The sequence below is a fragment of the Aquarana catesbeiana genome, linkage group LG02 (assembly GCF_042186555.1).
Source record: "Aquarana catesbeiana isolate 2022-GZ linkage group LG02, ASM4218655v1, whole genome shotgun sequence".
NCBI lineage: Eukaryota > Metazoa > Chordata > Amphibia > Anura > Ranidae > Aquarana > Aquarana catesbeiana.
The window spans coordinates 401747836-401756111 of NC_133325.1; positions in this window are offsets into that span (position 1 = coordinate 401747836).

The following is an 8276-nucleotide window of genomic DNA, read 5'->3' on the forward strand; positions in this document are numbered from 1 at the left end:
CATCACCTTCCCGTCCATCTCCCACGGGGGGGGGGGGGTTGGGGAATCGCTGCCTTTCCATCCGCTTCCCATGGGGAGGTGTTGGATTGGATTTGTGGCCCCTTCCTGAGCTCTGAGCTCTTCTTAGATGTGCTCCGGTTCATGGGGAGCCACTTGGCAGCACCTCCAGAGCCAGGATCCGAGCAGCAGGGAAAGAGCTTAATCAGCAGCTTGATAATTGGCAGTACTCCTCCACTCTCCTCTCCATCCCTTCCCATGTTATATAGTATATATAGTATTAGTATTGCACCTCACACCCCTTTTATACTGGAACTACAAATATTTGCCATTGACAGCTCACTGTAAAAGCCCCAAGTCAGTACTTTAACGAACCACCTTTCACGGCAATTACAATTGCAAGTCTTTGTGGGGATGTCTCTACCAGCTTTGCACATCTAGAGAGTGAAATTCTTGCCAATTCTTCATTGCAAAATAGCTCAAGTTCTGTCAAATTGGATGGAGAGCATCTGTGAACAGCAATTTTCATGTCTTGCCACAGATTTTCAGTTGGATTTAGGTCTGGACTTTGACTAGGCCATTCTAACACATGAATATGCTTTGATATAAACCATTACAACTCTGGCTGTATGTTTAGGGTCATTGTCCTGCTGGAAGGTGAACCTCAGCCCCAGTCTCAAGTCTTTTGCAGACCCTAATGCCGCGTACACACGGTCGGACTTTTCGTCTACAAAAGTCCAACGGACGCCGACGGACTAAAGCTGGCTGGTAATCCGATCATGTGTGGGCTTCTCCAGACTTTCAGCAGACTTTTTCAGCCTCAAATCCGACGGACTTTAGATTTGAAACATGCTTCAAATCTTTACGTCGTAACTACGACGGACCCCGAAATCCGCTCGTCTGTGTGCTAGTCCGACGGAAAAAAACCCATGCTAGGGCAGCTATTGGCTACTGGCTATGAACTTCCTTATTTTAGTCCGGTGTACGTCATCACGTACGAATCCGTCGGACTTTTGTGTGGTCGTGTGTAGGCAAGTCCGTTCGTTAGAAAGTCTGCTGCAAGTCCGCCGAAAGTCCGCCGGAAGTCCGCCAGAAGTCTGTCGGACAGGCTGTCGGACTTTTGTAGACGAAAAGTCCGACCGTGTGTACGCGGCATAACAGGTTTTCTTCTAAGATTGCCCTGTATTTGGCTCCATCCATCTTCCCATCAACTCTGACCAGCTTCCCTGTCCCCGCTGAAGAAAAGCATCCCCCCACAGCCTGATGCTTCCACCACCATGTTTCTTGGTGGGGAGGGTGGGTTCATTGTCAGTGTTCTGCCACACATAACGTTTTGCTTTTAGGCCAAAAAGTTACATTTTGGTCTTATCTAACCAGAGCATCTTCTTCCACATGTTTGCTGTGTCCCCCACATGGCTTCTCACAAACTGCAAATGGGACTTCTTATAGCTTTCTTTCAACAATGGCTTTCTTCTTGCCACTCTTCCATAAAGGACAGGTTTGTGGAGTTCACGTCCAAGTTGTCCTGTGGACAGATTCTCCCACCTGAGCTGTGGATCTCCGCAGCTCCTTCAGAGTTACCATGGGGCTCTTGGCTGCTTCTCTGTAGAACATTTTGAAAACCATTTATCATTTTTCTTCCACTTCACAATTATGTGCCACTTTGTGTTGGTCTATCACATAAAATACATTTACTTTTTTGGTTGTAACATGACAAACAGTGGAAAATGTAAAGGGGTATGAATACTGTTTTCAAGGCACCATATGTAGAAACGTTTTTGCTGATCATTAGGCAGGGAAAAAAAGTTACTGCGTAAATATATGTTTTGTAATGTGTAAAAATGTTCCCATTCTTTTTTTCAATGGTATACGTATGTCCTCAGATGCAGATTTTGGATTATGTGTTATGGCAGTGCATGTTTACACACCTGTGTGAATGTCTCTATTGAAAACAATGCAGTTGCATTCAGGTCCATAAATAAAAATGTAAAACACAAACTGCTTCTACAGTATCTCCCAAAAGTGAGTACACCCCTCACATTTTTTGTAAATATTTTATTATATCTTTTCATGTGACAACACTGAAGAAACACTACTTTTCAATGTAAAGTAGTGAGTGTACAGCTTGTATAACAGTGTAAATTTGCTGTCCCCTCAAAATAACTCAACACACAGCCATTAATGTCTAAACCGCTGGCAACAAAAGTGAGTACACCCTTAAGTGAAAATATCCAAATTGGGCCCCATTAGCCATTTTCCCTCCCTGATGTCATGTGACTCATTAGTGTTACAAGGTCTCAGGTGTGAGTGGGGAGCAGGTGTGTTAAATTTGGTGTTATCGCTCTCACTCTCTCATACTGGTCACTGGAAGTTTAACATGGCACCTCATAGCAAAGAACTCTCTGAGGATGTGGGAAAAAAAAAAGGAATTGTTGCTCTATAAAGATGGCCTAGGCCAGTGAAGGCAAACCTTGGCATCCCAGATGTTTTGGAACTACATTTCCCATGATGCTAAACTACACTGCAGAGTGCATGTGCATCATGGGAAATGTAGTTCCAAACATCTGGGGTTCCAAGGTCTGCCATCACTGGCCTAGGCTATAAGGAGATGGCCACTGTGCTGCAGCTCAGTTTCAGGGTCTTGGCAAAGACCATACAGCGGTTTAAACAGGACGGTTTCTACTCAGGACAGGCCTCACCATGGTCGTTCAAAGAAGTTGAGTGCATGTGCTCAGCGTCATATCCAGAGGTTGTCTTTGGGAAATGGACGTACTAGTGCTGCCAGCATTGATGCAGAGCAGGGGCATCGGGGGGGTGGGGGGGGATGGTGGAGCTGAACCCCCGAATCTCAGGCATCCAGCTCTCCATTGTTAGCCCCGAGGGGCGGGACCGATCTGATCCCGAGCACCGCAGAGTGCCATAGCAGGTCCCAGCTTCTGGAGCCTGCAATGCCTATGATGGATGTCCCACTGGTCCAATGCCGGGACCGCGGGACATGTGACGTCCACCATAAGTGCTGCAGGCTCCAGAAGGCAGGAATTACAATGCGGCCACCGTGCCACATCCCCGCTTGGCTTTCCTCTCCGGCTCCTCCTCCAACGACTGACTGCCTGCTGTGACACCTCACACCATGGCTGAGCTGAGGTAGGTCAGATAGTGTATGTAAATGTCAGTGTAGGTAGGTAGGTCACTACCATTAGTATAGGTAGGTCAGTACCGTTAGTGTATGTGGGTCACTACCATCAGTGTATGTAGGTCATGGCCCAGCCAAAAAAAAAAGCCTGCGTCACATCTAATGCCACCCCCCCGCCATTTCCGACCTTGGACTTCAGGCTGAAGCCCCTGGTCTTTTTGCCACCTAGCAATGCCCCTGCTGCAGAGGTTGAAGGGGTGGGGGATCACAGCCTGTCAGTGCTCAGACCATACGCCGTACACTGCATCAAATAGGTCTGCATGGCTGTCGTCCCAGAAGGAAGCCTCTTCTAAAGATGATGCACAAGAAAGCCCGCAAACAGTTTTCTGAGGACAAGCAGACTAAGGACATGGATTACTGGAACCATGTCCTGTGGTCTGATGAGACCAAGATAAACTTATTTGGATCAGATGGTGTCAAGCGTGTGTGGGGGCAACCAGGTGAGGAATACAAAGACAAGTTTGTCTTGCCTACAGTCAAGCATGGTGGTGGGAGTGTCATGGTCTGGGGCTGCATGAGTGCTGCAGGCACTGGGGAGCTACAGTTCATTGAGGGAATCATGAATGCCACATGTACTGTGATATACTGAAGCAGAGCATGATCCCCTCCCTTCAGAGTCTGGACTCGCAGAGCAGTATTCCAACATGATAACCAAACACACTAAGATGACCACTGCCTTGCTAAAGAAGCTGAGGGTAAAGGTGATGGACTGACGAAGCATGTCTCCAGACCTAAACCCTATTGAGCATCTGTGGGGCATCCTCAAAACAGAAGGTGAAGGAGCGCAAGGTCTCTAACATCCACCAGCTCCATGATGTCATCATGGAGGAGTGGAAGAGGACTCCAGTGGCAACCTGTGAAGCTCTGGTGAACTCCATGCCCAAGAGGGTTAAGGCAGTGCTGGAAATTAATGGTGGCCACACAAAATATTAACACTTTGGGCCCAATTTGGACATTTTCACTCAGGGGTGTACTCACTTTTGTTGCCAGCGGTTTAGACATTAATGGCTGTGTTTTGAGTTATTTTGAGGGGACAGCAAATTTACACTGTTACAGTATCTCACAAAAGCGAGTACATCCCTCACATTTTTGTAAATATTTTATTATATCTTTTCATGTGACAACACTGAAGAAATAACACTTTGCTAAAATGTACAGTACAGCTTGTATAACAGTTTCAATTTGCTGTCCCCTCAAAATAACTCAACACACAGCCATTAATGTCTAAACCACTGGCAACAAAAGTGAGTACACCCCTAAGTGAAAATGTCCAAATTGGGCTCAAAGTTTCAATATTTTGTGTGGCCACCATTATTTTCCAGCACTGCCTTAAACCCTCTTGGGCATGGAGTTCACCAGAGCTTTACAGCATGCCACTGGAGTCCTCTTCCACTCCTCCATGACATCACAGAGCTAGTGGATGTTAGAGACCTTGCCCTCTTCCACCTTCAGTTTGAGGATGCCCCACAGATGCTCAATAGGGTTTAGGCCTGGAGTCATGCTTGGCCAGTCCATCACCTTTACCCTCAGCAAGGCAGTGGTAGTCTTGGAGGTGTGTTTGGGGTTGTTATGTTGGAAAACTGCCCTGCGGCTCAGTCTCCGAAGGGAGGGGGTCATGCTCTGCTTCAGTATGTCACTGCACATGTGGCATTCATGGTTCCCTCAATGAACTGTAGCTCCCCAGTGCCAGCAGCACTCATGCAGCCCCAGACCATAACACTCCCACCACCATGCTTGACTGTAGGCAAGACACACTTGTCTTTGTACTTATCACCTGGTTGCCACCACACACACTTGACACCATCTGACCCAAACAAGTTTATCTTGGTCTCATCAGACCACAGGACTTGGTTCCAGTAATCTATGTCTGCTTGTCTTCAGAAAACTGTTTGTGGGCTATCTTGTGCATCATCTTTAGAAGAGGCTTCCTTCTGGGACAACAGCCATGCAGACTAATTTGATGCAGTGTATGGTCTGAGCACTGACAGGCTGACCCCCCCCATCCTTCCATCTCTGCAGCAATCATACACTTTGAGCACGTGCACTCAACTTCTTTGGTCGACCATGGCGAGGCCTGTTTTGAGTGGAACCGGTCCTTTTAAACTGCTGTATGGTCTTGGCCACCGTGCTGCAGTTCAGTTTCAAGGTCTTGGCAATCTTCTTATAGCCTAGGCCAGGGATATGCAATTAGCGGAACTCCAGCTGTTGCAGAACTACAAGGCCCATGAGGCATAGCAAGACTCTGACAGCCACAAGCATGACACCCAGAGGCAGAGGCATGATGGGACTTGTAGTTTTGCAACAGCTGGAGGTCCGCTAATTGCATATCCCTGGCCTAGGCCATCTTTATGTAGCCCAACAATTCTTTTTTTTCATATCCTCAGAAAGTTCTTTGCCATGAGGTGCCATGTTAAACTTCCAGTGACCAGCGTGAGAGCGATAACACCAAATTTACCACACCTACTTCCTATTCACACCCGAGACCTTGTAACACTAATGAGTCACATGACACTGAGGAGGGAAAATGGCTAATTGGGCCCAATTTGTACATTTTCACTTAGGGGTGTACTCACTTTTATTGCCAGTGGTTTAGACATTAATGGCTGTGTGTTGAATCACAGCTGATCACGGATTTAAATAGAAGCTGGTTAGCGGCACTCCTTTCCTCATCCTGAGAGCATTAGGAGAGAAGAGAGCCAATAACTGGCTACTCTAAAAGGGACATCTACACGGATAATCAGGGCATAAGTGTCCTGCTTATCAGTGCAGTCCAACCAGTGCTGCCAATGTGTGCCCACCAGTCCCGCTAATTAGTGCCACCTATCAGTACCCATCAGTGCCAATAATGGCCGCCTCATCAGCACACATCAGCGAAGGAAAAAAATTACCCGTTTCCAAAATTTTATAACAAACTATGAAAACATTTTTTGTTTCAAAATTTTCGGTCTTTATTTAGCAAAGAGTAAAAAAAAACATTGGTGATTAAATAGCACCAAAAGAAAGCTTTATTTGTGTGAAAAAAATTATAAAACTTTCATTTGAGTAGTGTTGCATGTCCACGCAATTGTCATTCAAAGTGCAACAGCGCAGAAAGTTGGCTGGGTCAGGAAGGGGGTAAAAGTGCCCAGTAGGCAAGTAGTTAAACTTAGACAATAAGGCCCCTTTCACATGAGAGGTCCGATCAGGTTTGGGTATCCTTTTTTTCAGCCAGACTCAATCGGACTCTCCCTTCTCCTCTATGGGAAGTCAGATGTAAACAGACTTGTGTCCGCTACCTCCGAGTCCGATCCATTCCCCACCGCCTGGCGAAATCAGATCGGAGGGCAGTTGGGTGTAAATGGATAGCCGGTCCGTTTACATCCAGCTGCCCATAGAGCAGAGCAGGCTGTGTCCGACCGCTCTGCTTAGCAGGGGATCAGCGGATAGATACCCTGCTGAATACTGGATCTGGCCCACATAAAAAAAAGGGTTTAAGCCCTGGTTCTCATTGGAGCGATTTCACATGTCAGATCGGTGTGACGCTGCATCGATTCCCAAAAGTAGTTTCTATACTACTTTTGGCGATTTCCATTGACATCTGTGCAGCAACCCACACAGATGTCTCTGAAATCACCCCCGAAGTCGGGACTGACCTACGGGAATGAAACCGTGCAAGTTCATTCCCACTGTCAGTGTGAGCCTGGGCTAAAACCTAGAAGCTGATTGGTTGTTGGGCACAGCTGCACCAGATTCTGTGTGCACCAGTTTTCGTAAATCTCCAATATTGGCTGAAATGGAGTGGTTCAGAGGCTTAAAAAAATAAAAATAAAGAATGTCTCTAAAAGCAGTATTTTTTTTTTTTATTCTACACCACCTGTGGTGTATGTAAGCGTTCAGCAGTGTCAGGACAATGTAACTCCAGTGCAAGGACACAGGATATACATTATCAGTGGTTGCCCAACAAGCAAAAAAAAAAAAAAAAAAAAAAAAAAAGATCCTCCCATACAGTTCTAAAATCTGACACTGCTGCACACTATACTGCGAAATCCAAGACACTTGGTTCTACACCGAGTAGCAGTGCGGGTTTGGGTGCAGGAACATCGGCGGAGTGATCTTCTGCTCAACAGTCACAGCAGGGTTGGACCTAGTGGGGTGTTGTGGTGGGCTGCACTTTCCTAGATTTTAGTAGTTCCCTCCAAGACCAGTGATGTTAGTATCAGCAAGTGGAGGGCCTCAGTGATGCTGATCGACGGATGCTCGGTCCCCTGCCCTTTTCTGCTGCAACGTATCATTCCTTTCCATGTTGCAGGGGGAACCTGGACACACGGCTATGGTGCTGCCTCTGATGTGAAGGGGGGGGGGGGGGGGACACTTTGATGTTAAAGGGCTGGCTGTGATGTGAAGAGGGGACAACTTCCCTATGTGGCACCAAGAAGAATGTGACATCAAGTCACCAAGTGCGAATGTCAGTGTCCTTCAGCCCAATAAATACAGTTTAGGACAGGGGAGCCTCACTATTTTGCATACTTTTGAAGTGGAATTCTCGTCCAACCATAACTATTCTAACAACATGTTTCCAACCCTCTCCTGCTACCCTATGTAAAAAAAGATGTAAATATTTACCTTTTTCAGCCTGCTGCAGGGGAGAGGAAGGAGTGCTTGACAACGGCTGGGAATTCTAGAAGCAGTCATGTCACCCAGAGGCTCCCATAGTCCAGCCATTGCAGCACTCCCTCCTATCCCCTGCAGCCAGTTGCTCATTGACATGGGAAGCCAGAACTGTGGGGTCATGTGACTGGAGTGGGCTGAAAAAAGCCAAGTATACAGATCTTTTTTACATAGGGTAGGCCAGATAGGTAGTAGGAGGAGAGGGGGGAGGGGTTGTGGCATTTTTAAAAATAATGATTAGGCAGGAATTCCACTTTAACCACTTAAGGACCGGAAATCTCTCCCTATAAACCCCTCAAACTGGTGAGCCTAGTGTCTAATACAACCAACTTAAAAGGTAAATCCCACTGACAAAATCTCTGTGCAAATAACGCAGGAATAAAGTGCAAATTACTCTGTAAAGAAATGCAACATGCTCCTAAAACAATCAATATATAAC